Source organism: Bubalus kerabau, chromosome 7 (assembly GCF_029407905.1).
Source record: "Bubalus kerabau isolate K-KA32 ecotype Philippines breed swamp buffalo chromosome 7, PCC_UOA_SB_1v2, whole genome shotgun sequence".
Lineage (NCBI taxonomy): Eukaryota > Metazoa > Chordata > Mammalia > Artiodactyla > Bovidae > Bubalus > Bubalus kerabau.
In genome coordinates, this window is record NC_073630.1 from 115137110 (window position 1) to 115154062 (window position 16953).

The window sequence follows — 16953 nt, forward strand, 5'->3', positions numbered from 1 at the left end:
ATAAAATAAAATAGATAAGCAACAAGGACCTACTGGATAATGCAGGGAACTCTACTCAATATTCTGTAATAGTCTATATGGGAAAAGAGTCTGGAGAAGAATGCCTGACTGAATCATTTTGCAGTACACCTGAAACTAACTCAACATTGTAAAACAACTATACTCTAATATAGAATAAAAACTTCAGAAAATCTTGGTGATAGATGCCCAGAATCTCTCAAACTTAGAGAGGGCTCACACCATAGTGGGCGTTGCGGGGCGGGGGAGGTAAAAACTGACAGCATTACTGAGAGTCTGGGTGTCAATGGCCCACAGGGGTCACATTTGACTCAACACTTGCTTTTTATGCAACCCAAAAGCCACATGGAGGTTTTACATTTTTAAATAATTTTAAAAAGCCAAAGAAGAACAATATTTCATGACATGTGGAAATAAGATGAAGTTCAAATGTCAATGTCCAGAAGTAAAGCTTTATTGAAACCCAGCCAATGTTTATGCATTATGGTGGCTGTTTCTGGGCTACTGTGGCAGAAGTGAGTATTGCAACAGAGATTGCATGAGCAGCAGAGTTGAAAGTACTTATTACTGGGCCCTTTGCAGAAAAATGGGATTCCCTTGTGGCTCAGCTGGTAAAGAATCTGCCTGTAATACAGGAGACTGGGATTCGATCCCTAGGTTGGCCTGGAGAAGGGAAAGGCTATCTGCTCCATTATTCTGGCCTGGAGAATTCCATGGACTGTATAGTCCATGGGGTGGCAAAGAGTCAGACATGACTGAGCGACTTTCACTTCACTTTGCAGAAAATGCTTTCTGGGACTTTCCTGGTGCTCTGGTGGTTAAGAATCTGCCTTCCAATGTGGGGTAGAGGGAAGCACAAGTTCAATCACTGGTTGGGGAACTAAGATCCTACATGCCGAGGGGTTACTAAACTCCAGTGCTGCAACTAGAGAAGCACACACACAGCAACGAAGACCCAGCACAGCAGAAAAGGAAAAAGAATACACTCGCTGACCTATGACGTGCAAGTCTGAGGTAAGGAGCTCTGACCCCCGTGCTACACTGGGAGAAGTACGGGTGGTCTGGTTGGTACACGATGGCTCCACCCTCTCCTTCCTTCAGGCACGTGATACAAACAGATGCTATCACATTTCCTTCCAACACACTCAGCTCTGCTGTCTTCCACAGCTGGGACAATTCTGGGACAAGCAGTTTCTCAAGGATGAGGAGAAGAAGGTCTTTTTTTGCCAGGCTTTTGTTGAGCTGTCTTCCCTTGAGAACTTGAGAATCAGGGAATCCCTTTTATTACTTGTGCCCGTTTAAGTTGTTTAAGTTAATGCTTAAGTTAAGTTGATGCTTTTGAACTATGGTGCTGGAGAAGACTCTTGAGAGTCCCTTGGACTGCAAGGAGATCCAACCAGTCCATCCTAAAGGAAATCAGTCCTGAATATTCATTGGAAGGATTGATGCTGAAGCTGAAACTCCAATACTTTGGCCACCTGATGCAAAGAGCTGACTCATTTGAAAAGACCCTGATGCTGGAAAAGATTGAGGGCAGGAGGAGAAGGGGATGACAGAGGATGAGATGGTTGGATGGCATTACCGATTCAATGGACATGAGTTTGAGTGAACTCCGGGAGTTGGTGATGGACAGGGAGGCCTGCCGTGTTGCAATTCATGGGGTCACAAAGAGTTGGACACGACTGAGCTGAACTGAACTGAGGTTAAGTTGTTGACTGACTTCACAACGTAGTCAGAAGTTGCTCTGACTTTCCTTAAAAGCAGACCCAGTGACAGAAACTAAGTCCAGGGTGAGTCCCAAGTCAGTCTGGGAGGTGCTGGCAGGAAACATTGGTGAGGAATCGGGAAGTGAGTCCACGAGTGCAGGAAGCCAAACCAGGTTATCAGGGGAGTGGCTGCAGGCAGCGTAGACGATACTTCAGAGTTTCTGCACCTGTGGCAGGAGGAGGTTGAGACGTTTTTCTACCGGTCAGTCATGAATGGAGGACTGTTCCCAAGAGCACGTCTGCTCCATGCTGCAGTGGCAACTGGTGGCAGGAACAGGGATGGGGCCGTGAAGCTGGCAGTGCCACGCCCTTTGCCCTTTTGTTCCCAAGCCTGTGCTTGGGCAGCTGCACAAATACTAACTCTCTGGCCTGAGACCTGTGACAGAAACTGCCAGTTGTAAATTATATTGGTTCATTATTATAAAACCAAAGTGTATATGTGGGCAGCAAAGCAAAACACATCAGGGAATTATTGGAATTTTTCGAAGAATTTAGACACACTGGTTTTGAAAACTGCTGCAACAATCCAAAGCAAATGCCCACAGGCTTAGAGCTGAATTTAAAGATTGCTGCAATGGACAGAAAAAAACCAATGTGCTCACAGGGGAGAATGGATACATATACATGTATGGTTGAGTCCCCTCCCTGTCCACCTGAAACTACCATAACATTGTTAATTGGCTACACCCTAATGCAAAAGAAAAAGCTTCAAGTTTGAGAAAAATAAATTAGAAAAAAAGGGAACAAATTTGTTTACATGAAGTTTCAAATGAAAAAATGTAAGAAACAGTTTTAAAGTTGATTTTTCCTTATAACTTAAGATACAGTGAAAGATTGAATAGAGGAGCATTTAGACTTAGGTTCAAACCTTGAACCCACTTCCTGTTTGTTGCATAATTGCTACAAGTTATGGAAACTATCACAGGAAACATCAAATTGCTGTTGCATAACTTCACATTTAAAATCAAATCCAGGGACTTTCCTGCTGGCCCAGTGGCTGAGACTCCAGGCTCCCAAGGCAGGGGGCCCAGATTGGATCCCATGTGATGCAACTGAGAATTCACACGTCTCAACTAAAGATCTCACATGCTGCAGTGAAGACGGAAGACCCCATGTGCCACAACCAAGACCTGGCACAGCCAAAGAAACCCCCAGAAGTCCAGACTTACACAGAACTGACTAGTGTAAAGAGTTAACATTGTTTTTAGAAAAATTTGTTTTGCAAATCAGTTCTATACATACTAAAATTTGTATTATGAAATAATTTCTTAAAGGAAATCAACCCTGAATATTCACTGGAAGGACTCATGCTGAAGCTTCAATACTTTGACCACCTGATGGGAAGAACCGACTCACTGGAAAAGATCCCAGTGTTGGAAAAAATTGAGGGCAGGAGGAGAGGGGGCGACAGAGGATGAGATAGTTGGATGGCATCACCAACTCAATGGACATGAGTCTGAGCAAACTCCAGGAGATAGTGAAGGACAGGGAAGGCTGGTGTGCTGCAGTCTGGGGTCACAAAGAATCAGACGTGACTTAGCTAATGAACAATAACAACAATGAAATAATTTATTGTATTTATTTCATTGCTTTCAAAGCCTATGAAATACATTTTGGCTCCAGTAACAGTTGTATCAGTACAAATTCCTTCTCAAATCTTAAAATTATCAAAAATTATTTACGATTTTGCCAAGAGTACATGACAAGCTTCAATTATATTGACTGAAAATGAAGTTGCTAAAAGTATGAACTTTGATGACCTAAGATATGAATTTACAGAAACGGGAACAAGAAAAATTTTATGATCAGTAGAGATATCACATTAATAAAGTATTTTTATTTATTATATTATTTAACTTCTATGCAGAGTACATCATGAGAAACGCTGGACTGGAAGAAACACAAGCTGGAATCAAGATTGCCGGGGGAAATAACAATAACCTCAGATATGCAAATGACACCACCCTTATGGCAGAAAGTGAAGAGGAACTAAAAAGCCTCTTGATGAAAGTGAAAGAGGAGACTGAAAAAGTTGGTTTAAAGCTCAACATTCAGAAAACAAAGATCATGGCATCCGGTCCCATCACTTCATGGGATATAGATGGGGGAAACAGTAGAAACAGTATCAGACTTTATTTTTCTGGGCTCCAAAATCACTGCAAATGGTGCCTGCAGCCATGAAATTAAGAGACGCTTACTCCTTGGAAGGAAAGTTATGACCAACCTACATAGCATATTCAAAAGCAGAGACATTACTTTGCCAACAAAGGTCCGTCTAGTCAAGGCTATGGTTTTTCCTGTGGTCATGTATGGATGTGAGAGTTGGACTGTGAAGAAGGTTGAGCGCTGAAGAATTGATGCTTTTAAACTGTGGTGTTGGAGAAGACTCTTGAGAGCCCCTTGGACTGCAAGGAGATCCAACCAGTCCATTCTGAAGGAGATCAGCCCTGGGATTTCTTTGGAGGGAATGATGCTGAAGCTGAAACTCCAGTACTTTGGCCACCTCCTGCGAAGAGTTGACTCATTGGAAAAGACTCTGATGCTGGGAGGGATTGGGGGCAGGAAGAGAAGGGGACAACAGAGGATGAGATGGCTGGATGGCATCACTGACTCAATGGACGTGAGTCTCAGTGAACTCCGGGAGTTGGTGATGGACAGGGAGGCCTGGCGTTCTGCGATTCATGGGGTGGCAAAGAGTCGGACATGACTGAGTGACTGATCTGATCTGATCTGATAATATTTTATGCTGTTTTATATAAAATAGTATATAAAACTATGACATCAAAATATTACATTCTTGTGAGTTTATGTTATTATTCACTGTCACATTTTAGAAGTAACAAAATATTTTTAAAGGAAAATCTTAGCAACTTTACCTGTACTCGTTTCTCTGCTTTTTGGATGGTTTGCACTGGGCCCCACAAATTCTGTAGCTGGCCCTTCGTCTGAGATCCAGGGCCTCTCTGCAGAGCTCTGAAGGAGAGGCAGAGTATGCTACCCTAAAATATGGCTCTTTAGAGTACTGATCATTTTGAATTAAAGTTAGTTGAGAAACAGCCAGTACAAGAGGAACACTGTACCCATCCTCTGTACCCCTGTAAGCAGGAGTTAAATCTCCCCTATAAAATGTACCCTCTCTGGCCCAGGAAGGAAGAAGTCATCCTTAACAACAGAAATAGGAAATTTGGGCAAAGGAGGCTGTATAAACAAACCCTGTTACTTCTTCATTCACTTACTACCCTAATCCCCAAACCCTTTTTCTTATTAGTTCTTCACAAATTGCTGTCTCTGTCTAAAAGGTACTAAAGCTTTCTACCTTGGTCACTTCTTTGAGTTTCATAGTTTAATGGGACTCCTGTATATATGAAATTAGTTGTTCTCCTTTTAATCTATTTTATGTCAATTTAATTATTAGACCAGCCAAAGAACCTAGAAGGGAACACGCACAAATTTTCCATCTCTACAGTGCCCCCTTGTTATCAGAGACATTAAAAATCAAGTCTTCCAACTTACACAATTTGGAATCCTAGCCATATTCCCAAGTGATTTATTCTGCCTTCAACATCTAATGACATCTTCCAAGGACCATGAGTGTGCATGGAGTTGCTTCAGTTGGGTCCAACTCTTTGTGACCGCACGGACTTTAGCCTTACTTCTTATGTATTTATTTGGCTTCTCCGGGCCTTGGTTGTGGTGTGTGAAATCTTTTTCAGTCGTGGCATGTGGGATCTAGCTCCCTGGCCAGGACTGGAACCCGGGCTCCTGTGTTAGAAGCTCAGAGTTTTAGCCGCTGGACCACAAGGAAGTCCCCTCCTGCATTTTCCTTATAATGCCATTTCCCTTACATCTCTCAGTGGCTCAGATCGTATGTAAGTCAACAGGTCTGTCTTCCTTAGCCCTTGAGCGCCCCTCCTGTGAGGGTCTTAGTGATTGTAATGTCACCAAGTGCATTGCTCTTAGTAATGTGCGCCAGGGCAGTAATGAGTGCCGGGGGTGGGAAGGGGGGCTATTGAGGCCAGGAAGGGAAGAAGCTAATAATGGATGCATTCCCAGGCAAATTGTCACCAAGGACAATTAGAACTTAACCCCAAAGGGAGTTCTGGGCTGACAGGGTAGGACATTTCTGAGCTGTTTCATCTGAGGCACACGTGAACTGAGGTCTATATTCTTCCTTCCACTCAGTCAGTGTTGGAGGACTGCTCCCAGGGAGGGTGTGAATTTCTGGCCAATTTCAGACTGCCCTGTGTGTGGATACAGCAGATATTCAAAGTCAGAGGAAGCTTCCAGCCAAAGGGTTGAGGTGCTTCTCATGGGAGGTTGGATAAGTGCCCCAAAATTCCCCAGGGGATTAGCATCGAATGTTAGTATTATCTGCTATGGTTGTTGTTTTTCTCTTCCCTGGTCGCTCAGAGGGTAAAGAATCTGCCTGTAATGCAAAAGAACAGAATTTGATCCCCGGATCGGGAAGATCCCCTGGAGAAGAGAATGGCTACCTGCTGTAGTATCTTTGCCTGGAGAATCCCTTGGACAGAGGAGCCTGGCAGGGCTACAGTCCCTAGGGTTGCAAAGAGTCAGACATGACTTGGTGACGAACACAGTCACTTTTCAGTTGAGATAAGGTATTTTATTTGGTCCTTGTACTTCATTTAGAGATTCTTTCTGGAATCCTTTCAATTTTGCCTCTGCCTCGACATCCTTTCTTGCTATTGATTGATTGATTGCCTTCGCTCAGTCGTGTCCGACTCTTTGCGACCCCATGGACTGTAGCCTACCAGGCTCCTGTGCCCATGGGATTTTCCAGGCCATAGTACTGGAGTGGATTGCCATTTCCTTCTCCATTTCTTGCTATAGTACTACCTAAATCCATGGAGGACTTCTTACTTTATCACTTTCCTGGTTACTTTCTTTTTTTTTTTTTCAAAACAAAGAATGCCTTTGAAAATAAAGCTATTTAATTAAAATAAAGGTGCTTCCTTGTTTAAAACTATAACAAACCCAAAATGTAGCAGATGCGGCTTTTTCCAGCTAATGACAGGGAGGAATATTTAGCAATCCATTCCCACCCCTTTAGGTGCATGTGTGCTCAGTCTTTCAGTTTGTATCTGACTCTTTTGTGACCCCATGGACTGTAGCCCACCAGGCTCCTATGTCCATGGGATTCTCCAGGCAAATACTGGAGTGGGTTGCCATTCCCTTCTCCAAGGGATCTTCCTGAACCAGGAATCAAACCCGGGTCTCCTGCATTGCAGGCGGATTAAGTGAAAGTACCTTTGTCAAATTCATTCACAAGAGATAACTGGTATGAGTGTGGTGGATATTTTTCCAAGCTATTTTTCTATTTGTTATTTAAATTTTTATTATATTTGAATGCTGACTGGGTGCCTTGGAGAGTTCTAAGTGCTTCACATGTGTTAACTCATTTAATCTCTATACACATGTTGATTTCAGGGGGTAAAGATGGGAGACTTTTCATAACACACCAGCCAGTGTGAATCCTGGCTATAAGCTTCCAGACACCTTGTCCTGAGGCTGGAGTACTGCCCTGAAGTCCTGGCCTGCTCCCTCTTGGTGTGGGCTCTCAGGAGTGGGTGCAGCCAGGGAGGACAGTCCCCAAGTGCTGTAGTCCTCCCCAGGCTCCTCCCCCAAGCAGCCCCAGTCTTAGGTCCTCAGTCTTAGGTCCCCGATTACAGGACCCTCTTTTCAAGCAGTTGAGATTGACATCAACTGGTGAGTTCAGTCTTCCCTGGTGGCTCAAATGGTAGAGAATCTGCCTGCAACACGAGAGACTCAGGGTTCAATCCCTGAGTCGGGAAGATCCCCTGGAGAAGAGAATGGCAACCCACTTCAGTATTCTTGCCTAAAGAATTCCATAGACACAGTCCATGGGCTCGCAAAGAGTCGGATACGACTGAGTGGCTAACACGTTCCCTTGTAACTGGTGCTTTACTTGCCTGTGAAACCACGTGGCTTTTTTCCTCCTGCTGACCCAGGCAGGAGACTCGGGGAGAAGCACTAGAGCAGTGGCACCCTCTCTTTCACCTCACTCTAGTCAGGCTCCTCTAAACCCTCAAGACCCTGATTTGGGGCTCTGTTCGGTCTTGGTTTAGCAAAGATTCTTGCTGAACCAGAATCCTGCTGGGTTCGATCAGCCAAAGTCCACCATCCTTGATGGACGGTGACGTTTCTCATGCCCCACCTGCATATGTTAGCACCCTTCCCTGTGAAGGGGAGGAGAATAAGTCACCCCATAAGACGCCTCTTTGGCCAAAGGATTGCTTTGCACCAACTGTTTTTAAGAAAGAGCAGATACTTAAACTCTGAAAACTTAGGATCGGTTTCCCTTTGGTAAGGGAAATTTATGTTTATAAAGTGAATCTCCATTTGTAAGGGTGTCCACCTCTCTGCACCAGGAAGGCACTAGGTATACCTTGGTTTAAGAGGAAAAGGATTAAAAATTTAAAAAAAAAAAAAAAAGAAGAGGTTTAATACCATCAGGAATATTTGCTATTTGTTCCAGCTGTAACCTGATAATAAGATATTTGAAAGAATTTTTTTTAACGGTTCTATGGTCAGACCTTGGCCACCTTCGAAGCTGGTATGCTGAGGCTGATCGGAGCTATTTTTTAAAGGTCTTGCAGTCCTGTTGTGTTTCATGATGCTCCTCCCATGGGAAGCTCTCAGTTGCCAGAAATCCCCTTCTTAAATTTCTAATTATGCTCCGTCAGCTCTGGCCATTCCCTGTCAGCACGATTTTGCTGAGGATGATTTGGAACTTCCTTGGCTTCTTCGAGAAACAGAAGTGCTCCCCAAAGTGGCTCTGGTAAACTCGTTCCTCCTCGTGACACTTTCTGTCTTCCATCCACCCCCTGGAGTCCTTTGATGCGTGTCTGCTCAAGTGAGGCAGCAGAGAGAGGGGCACCCTGAGCAGCGGGGATCTGTCCTCTAAGATGAAGGTACTGGTGGCAGCCAAGAGGAGCAAGTCCTGCTTGGATGGAAGATAAAGTGAAGTGAAGTGAAGTCACTCAGTTGGGTCCAACTCTTTGTGACCCCACGGACGGTAGCCTACCAGGCTCCTGTGTCCATGGGATTTTCCAGGCAAGAGTACTGGAGTGGGTTGCCATTTCCCACCTATTTCTCACTCTTGAGGTCAAGGAGACTCTCACACTACATGTGCACAGAAAGGCTTCTCAGAGCTCAGAGAAGAGAGGGGCACCAGACCATAATATGTTCTGTCAACTTCCCAGAAACCCTTGCTGTGGAATCCATCTTGGCTAAGAGATCCACATGCACATGGTGGGGAGGGCCCTGAGTTAGACCAAATACGGACTCGGAGACCAACAAAGCAAGATGACTGGCCAGAGGAAGCCAGGAAGAACTGCCCCCATATAAATGATTTAAATTTCCTCAAAGCCTTGACTCTCACTAAGCCTGGCCCTGTGTGTCTATCCGCATGTACTTTTCTGCTCCTAATAAACACTTAGACTTCCCTGTAGCTCAAATGGTAAAGAATCTGCCTGCCATGCAGGAGACCAGGGTTCGATTCCTGGCTTGGAAAGTTCCCAATGGCAATCCACTCCGGAATTCTTGCCTGGAGAATTCCATGGACAGGGAACCTGGTGGGCTACAGTCTGTGGGGTCGCAAAGAGTCAGACACGACTGAACGACAAACACACACACAAAATAAACACTTGTTTCACTACTTTCTATTCCTTCGTTGATATTTCTTTCTCCCAGCAGATGAGCCAGGGCGTTATCACCAGTCACTGGTCCTCAGGTCTAGTGGATTTGGTACTCTCGCTGCTGAGACCCTGGTGGGGTCTTCCTTGGGGGCTCAGACAGTAAAGTGTCTGCCTACAATGCAGGAGACCTCGGTTCAATCCCTGGGTTGGGAAGATCTCCTGGAGAAGAAACTGGCAACCCACTCCAGTATTCTTGTCTGGAGAAACCCATGGACGGAGAAGCCTGGTGGGCTACAGTCTATAGGATCGCAAAGAGACATGACTGAGTGACTTCATTTTCTTTCTTTCTTTTCTTCCTGCTAAGACCTGGTGTCAATCTCTGGGTGGGGATCTGAGATCCTGCTTCAAGCTGCCACAGACTGAGATTGCCTGAGATCACAAGCTCCCCCACTCTTCTGTCCATCCTTCCCAGACTTCTCATTTTCCAGCCCTCCAGCTCCCACAGTCACTTGAACTTTGGGCCCCCATTCTCCACTGGGGGCTTTCCAGGGACTCAGGGAACCCCCAAAGCAACTACCTGAGGCTGAAAAGGAAAAAGGAGTTATTTGGAAGCAAAGTGAATGAAACATCTTAGAAGTCAAAAGCTCATGCTCGGCTTAGTAACTTGCCTTGCTTGAGAAAATGGGACCTGGAATCTCCTAAAGAAACCCCTGACCTCCTAGACAATCATGCCTCGTTTCCATGTCACCTCTTCTAATATTGTTTAAAGCTTCCTTCTGCCAAAAATTTCTAGGGAAGAGCACTCCATGGCTTGTGAGATGCTGTAGTCCCCCAATCCATGGATTGTCTTCCCTTGAGTAAAGGACATCAAAACCCTTACTAAAGTGTTTTTAAAAGAATTTTATTAGAGTCTAGTTTATTTACATTGTTGTAGTTTCAGGTGTACAGTATATATATCTCCACGCTTTTTTACATTGTTCTGCCATTTAGGCCGTTACAGAGTAGAGGTCCCTGTGCTATACAGTAGGTCCTGATTAGTTATGTATTTTGTATATAGTAGTGTGTATATGTCAATCCTAGAGCTTCCCCGGTGGCTTGGGGGTAAAGGATCTGCCTGTCAGTGCAGGAGATGCAGGTTCAATCCCTGGGTTAGGAAGATCCCCTGGAGAAGGAAATGATAACCCACTCCAAGTATTCTTGCCTGGGAGATCTCATGGACAGAGGAGCCTGGTGGTCTATATTCCATGGGGTCTGACAAATTCAGCAAGAGTCTGACACGATTTAGCAACTAACCAACAAGAACAACAGCATATATGAGTCCTAATCTCCCAGTTTACTCCTCCCCCACCTGGTAACCATAAGCTTGTTTTCCTTTTTTTTTTCCAAATGTCTCAAAGTTTATTAAGATCCTCTATAAACATATTTGTTTGCTACTGAAAATTAAAACAGCACATCAAGAATCTTTATTATAATTCAGCACACTGCTCTAACAGTGCTCCGGACGAGCCACCCCATTTTCTTTATATTCTCTCCACAAGTTTGTTTGTTTAATTTGTTTCAATTTCTTGATGTTGGGTTTCATCTTACAGGGAGCTTCAGGCTTATGAAACAGGCATTACCTGAGACTTAATAGTACTTCTTTGCGTCAAATCAAAGTGGAACTAAAGTATATTCAAACCATTTCAAGTGCAAGCTACATAGATTCCTCATAAGTTAACTGTGTGTGAAAAAGTGTTAGTCGATCACTCTTGTCCAACTCTTTGTGATGCCATAGGCTGTAGCCCACCAGGCTCCTCTGTCCATAGTATTCTCCAGGTAAGAATACTGGAGTCGGTTGCCATGCCCTCCTTCACGGGATCTTCCCAAGCCAGGAATCAAACCCACATCTCTTATGTCTTCTGCATTGGCAGCCAGGTTCTCTACCACTGGGAAGCCCTTTCTGTTTTCTAACTGTTGACTAAAAAAAATGTAGAATTTGAGAGTATGAATTAAGTTTTGTTTGGGGCAAAATGAGGACTGCAGCCTGAGAGGCAGCATCTCAGATAGCTCTGAGAGACTTCTCCAAAGCGGCAGTAGCAGAAAGTCAATATATAAGGTTTTGGTGAAGGCGGAGTTCAATACCATGAAGCACTCATTTTACAAAAGGTTTTGTTAGGATCTGATGTCACCATGAAGGGATTGAGTGCTTCTCTAGATATGAGGAGAGGAGAAAGTGCTGCACTCAGTATGCCAGCAAATTTGGAAAACTCAGCAGTGGCCACAGGACTAGAAAAGGTCAGTTTTCATTCCAATCCCAAAGAAAGGCAATGCCAAAGAATGCTCAAACTAACACACAATTGCACTCATCTCACATGCTAGTAAAGTAATGCTCAAAATTCTCCAAGCCAGGCTTCAGCAATATGTGAACCGTGAACTTCCTGATGTTCAAGCTGGTTTTAGAAAAGGCAGAGGAACCAGAGATCAAATTGCCAACATCTGCTGGATCATGGAAAAAGCAAGAGAGTTCCAGAAAAGCATCTATTTCTGCTTTATTGACTATGCTTAAAGGCTTTGACTGTGTGGATCATAACAAACTGTGGAAAATACTGAAAGAGATGGGAATACCAGACCACCTGATCTGCCTCCTGAGAAATCTGTATGCAGGTCAGGAAGCAACAGTTAGAACTGGACATGGAACAACAGACTGGTTCCAATGAGGAAAGGAGTATATCAAAGCTGTATATTGTCACCCTGCTTATTCAACTTATATGCAAAGTACATCATGAGAAACGCTGGGCTGGATGAATCACAAGCTGGAATCAAGATTGCTGGGAGAAATATCAATAACCTCAGATACGCAGATGACACCATCCTTATGGCAGAAAGTGAAGAAAAACTAAAGAGCCTCTTGATGAAAGTGAAAGAGGAGAGTGAAAAATTTGGCCTAAAACTCAACATTCAGAAAACGAAGATCATGGCATCTGGTCCCATCACTTCTTGTTAAATAGGTGGGGAAACAGTGGAAACAGTGACAGACTTTATTTTTTGGGGCTCCAAAATCACTGCAGATGGGGATTGCAATCATAAAATTAAAAGACGCTTACTCCTTGGAAGCAAAGTTATGACCAACCTAGATAGCATATTCAAAAGCAGAGACATTACTTTGCCAACAACCGTCCATCTAGTCTCCACTAGTCATGTATGGATATAAGAGTTGGACTAGGAAGAAAGCTGAGTGCCGAAGAATTGATGCTTTTGAACTCTGGTGTTGGAGAAGACTCTTGAGAGTCCCTTGAACTGCAAGGAGATCAAACCAGTTCATCCTAAAGGAAATCAGTCCTGAATATTCATTGGAAGGACTGATGCTGAAGCTGAAACTCTAATACTTTGGCCACCTGATGTGAAGAGCTGACTCATTATAAAAGACCCTAATGCTGGGAATGATTGAAGGCGAGGGGAGAAGGGGACAACAGAGGATGAAATGGTTGGATGGTATCACTGACTCGATGGACATGAGTTTGAGGAAGCTCTGGTAGTTGGTGATGGACAGCGAAGACTGGCATGCTGCAGTCCATGGGGTTGCAAAGAGTCAGACACGACTGAGCAACTGAACAGAACTGTTCTTTCATAAATCAGTGACTTTTGTATCATCATATCTGCCTCATGTACCTGTCCAAATTTTTAGAATGAAAGCTGTAAGATCTCCATGTCTGTCTTTGCTTAAGGATGTCTTTGGATGTATGTTAGAAATGCATGGGTTTTTTGTTACCTCCAGATGATATTGCTGGTTCTTTAACGTTTTGTTTTCCAGATTTAAGAAAACATTTTTTCTTTTCTCTTAAGCTGGTGGTCATTTTCCACCCACTGACCTCCACTTTGTGCCTTAACTCTAAGCCCCCACTTGCCCATGCTCTGTTCAGTTTGGAGTCAACTCTATACCAAGGTCCCTATTATAACAGTTTCTGATTAAAATTTGCCTTCACCATTTTAACTTCTGTTACATTAACTTGGTAAATTGTATCTTTGTAAAAAGAAACAGGAAGTAGAAAAGGGGTTGCCAGGGGTTAGAGGGAGGGAAAAAACAGGAAGAGGTTGGTGAAAGGGTACACATTTTCAGTTTTAGGAGGACTACAGTCTGAGGTGACTATAGTTGAGAACACTATATTGAATAATTAAAATTTACTAAGAGAGTAGAACTTTAATGTTCTCACTAGGGAAAAAGTAAATTTGTGAGGTAATGGTATGTTAATTAACAAACACAATGAGGGGAATCCCTTTACAATGCATAGAAGTGAAGTTTCTCAGTCATGTCTGACTCTTTGTGACCCCATGGACCGTAGCCTACCAGGCTCCTCCGTCCATGGGATTTTCCAGGCAAGAATAGTGGAGAAGGAAATCCCAACCCAGGGATGGAACCCAGGTCTCCAGCATTGTAGGCAGACGCTTTACCGTATGAGCCACCAGGGAAGTCGCTCAATGCATAGGTATATCAAATTATCACTTTAAATAAGCAACAATTTATCAATTATGCCTTAGCTGCTGCTGCTAAGTCGCTTCAGTTGTGTCTGACTCTTTGCGACCCTATAGACGGCAGCCCACGAGGCTCCCCCGTCCCTGGGATTCTCCAGACAAGAACGCTGGAGCGGGTTGCCGTTTCCTTCTCCAGTGCATGAAAGTGAAAAGTGAAAGTGAAGTCACTCAGTCGTGTCTGACTCTTAGCGACCCCATGGACTGCAGCCTACCAGGCCCCTCTGTCCATGGGATTTTCCAGGCAAGAGTACTAGAATGGGGTGCCATTGCATTCTCCTGTGCCTTAATATAGCTGAAAACAAAATCCCAGGAGAATCTTGCCAACGGAGAAGGCACTGACTCAAATCTGCGCACCAAGCCTTGCCCTCGTTTGCTGTGTTTTCCCTGACAATCTCCCAGAACTATCTCCTCCACACCTTTCCCTGTTCAGGTGGAATTTAATCCTGAATGCCTAATCCCCTCAGGGAGTTTCTCAACCTTCCCCTGTGCATCTCTCAAGTGTCCATGAGGTATGTGTTGTGTGAGTGCTAAGTCGCTCAGTCATGTCCCACCCTTTGTGACCCTATGGACTATAGCTCGCCAGGCTCCTCTGTCCATGGGATTGTCCAGGCAAGGATTTTTGGAGTGGGTAGCTCTTCCCTTCTCCAGGGGATCTTCCTGACCCAGGGACTGAACCCATATCTGCTGTGTCTCCTGCATTGGTAGACAGATTCTTAAGCTCTGAGCCTCCTAGGAAGCAGTACCTGAGGTATAGATGTTAATAAATCTGCCTTTTTTTTTTTTTCTGTGTCTTTTGTTACAGGGCCTCCAGTCAAGAACTTAAAGGTGTTCTTGTTTTTCCCTCTCTGCACCTGTCTTTAGCAGTGCAGAGGAGGAAAAGCTCCCTAAAGTCAGTTTAGCCAGAATGCCTCCTATTCTTGATGTCCTCTGTCGGTCATTCCCCACCCACTGACCTCCGCTTTATGCCTTGATTAGAAGTCCCCACTTGCCGATGCTCTGTTCAGTTTGGAGTCAGCTCTATACCAAGGTCTCTTTCCCCCCTATTATAATAGCTCCTGCTTAAAATTTGCCATCCCTATTTTAACTTCTGTCTGCTTCTGGTTTTCTCTGAACTCAGTAACATCTGCAAGTACTCACTCTCCTTCTCCCCAAGATTCACTGGCCATCTCTTTTTTTCTCCTGAGTTTATTCATTTAACTCTGTTTATTTCCGACTGTGCCACTTCCCTTCACTTACTGAGGAAATATTTTCTTTTCAAAAGTTTTTTTTTGGGTGGTGGGCCAGGAGGCCTCCGCCCCCGCACGTGCTACAGGCTGTCGACCGAGGCCAGCTCTCGCCTGCCACGGCGGGTGGGCCTTTTAAGAACAGTCTTTCTTTTCCCCTGGTCCTCCTCGTGAACTAGAGCAGCTTCCTGCAGCCCTCGCTGGGGGGCCGCACCTCTGCCAAATCCCCTCTTCGGGTTCGAGAACTTGTCCTGGACAATTGCAAATCAAATGATGGGAAAATTGAGGGCTTAAGAGCTGAATTTGTGAACTTAGAGTTCCTCAGTTTAATAAATGTAGGCTTGATTTCAGTTTCAAATCTTCCCAAACTACTTAAATTGAAAAAGCTTGAGCTCAGTGACAATAGAATCTGTGGAGGTCTGGATATGTTAGCAGAAAAACTTCCAGATCTTACACATCTAAACTTAAGTGGAAATAAACTGAAAGATATCAGCACCCTGGAACCTTTGAAAAAGTTGGAATGTCTGAAGAGCCTGGATCTGTTTAACTGTGAGGTTACTAACCTGAATGACTACCAAGAGAGTGTCTTCAAGCTCCTGCCCCAGCTGACCTATCTGGATGGTTATGACCGAGAGGATCGTGAAGCCCCAGATTCAGATGCCGAGATGAATGGTGTGGATAAAGAAGAGGATGGTGAAGAAGGAGAAGATGAGGATAAGGAGGGATGAAGATGGTGAGGAAGAAGAGTTTGATGATAAAGAGGATGACAATGAAGACAAAGATGTAGAAGGGGAGGAGGATGAAGATGAAGTCAGTGGGGAGGAAGAAGAATTTGGACATGATGGAGAAGTTGATGAAGATGATGAAGATGAGGATGAAGATGAAGAAGAGGAAGAAAGCGGGAAAGGTGAAAAGAGGAAGAGGGAAACAGATGATGAAGGAGAAGATGATTAATAAGACCCCAATAACCTGCAAAAAAAGAACTGTTCAGTATTGGTTGGACTGCTGACATGGATTTGGTAGCTTTTTTTTTAAAGGAAAAAAAAAAAAAAAGGTAGCTGTGATACAAACCCCAGGACACCCACCCACCCAAAGAGCCAAAGAATAGTTCCTGTGACATTCCACCTTCCTCCATTTAGTCCCTCTTGGAAATCCACCACCAAGCTTGGGGACTTCACCCCAACAAAATTGTAAGCGTTTGTTAGGTTTTTGTGTAAGACTTGCTGTAGCATAGATAGCTGTGATTGGCGAGTCAACTGTCCGTGGCTACCAGTTACACCAAGACTGTAACAGCATCTTTACTTTCTGTACAACAAAGAAGCTTTGTAAATAAAATCTTAACATTTTGGGTCTAAAAAAAAAAAAAGTTTTTTTTTTTTATTGGGGTATAGTTGATTTATAAGGTTGTGTTTGTTTCAAGTGTAAATGGAAAGTGAATAAGTTATACAAATACATATATCCAGGGCTTCCCTGGTGGCTCAGTGGTCAAGAATTCACCTGCCAAAGCAGGAGTCCCAGGTTTGATTCCTGGGTGGGGAGGATCCCTTGGAGGAGGAAACGGCTACCCACTCCAATATTCCTGCCTGGAAATCCCATCGACAGAGGATCTTGGCAGGCCACAGTCCATGGGGTTACAAAAGAGTCGGACACAACTTAGCGACTAAACAACAACAATAATACATATATCCACTCTTGTTTGGATTCTTTCCCAATATAGGTCATTATAGAGTATCAAATAGAGTTCCCCATGCTATATAG

At 44.1% G+C, this 16953-nt stretch overlaps 1 pseudogene; it reads left to right on the forward strand.

Moving 5' to 3' along the window:
• The first annotated feature begins 1014 nt into the window (after nt 1–1014).
• Nucleotides 1015–16545, forward strand: LOC129657128 (acidic leucine-rich nuclear phosphoprotein 32 family member B-like; annotated as a pseudogene).
• The last annotated feature ends 408 nt before the right edge of the window (nt 16546–16953 follow it).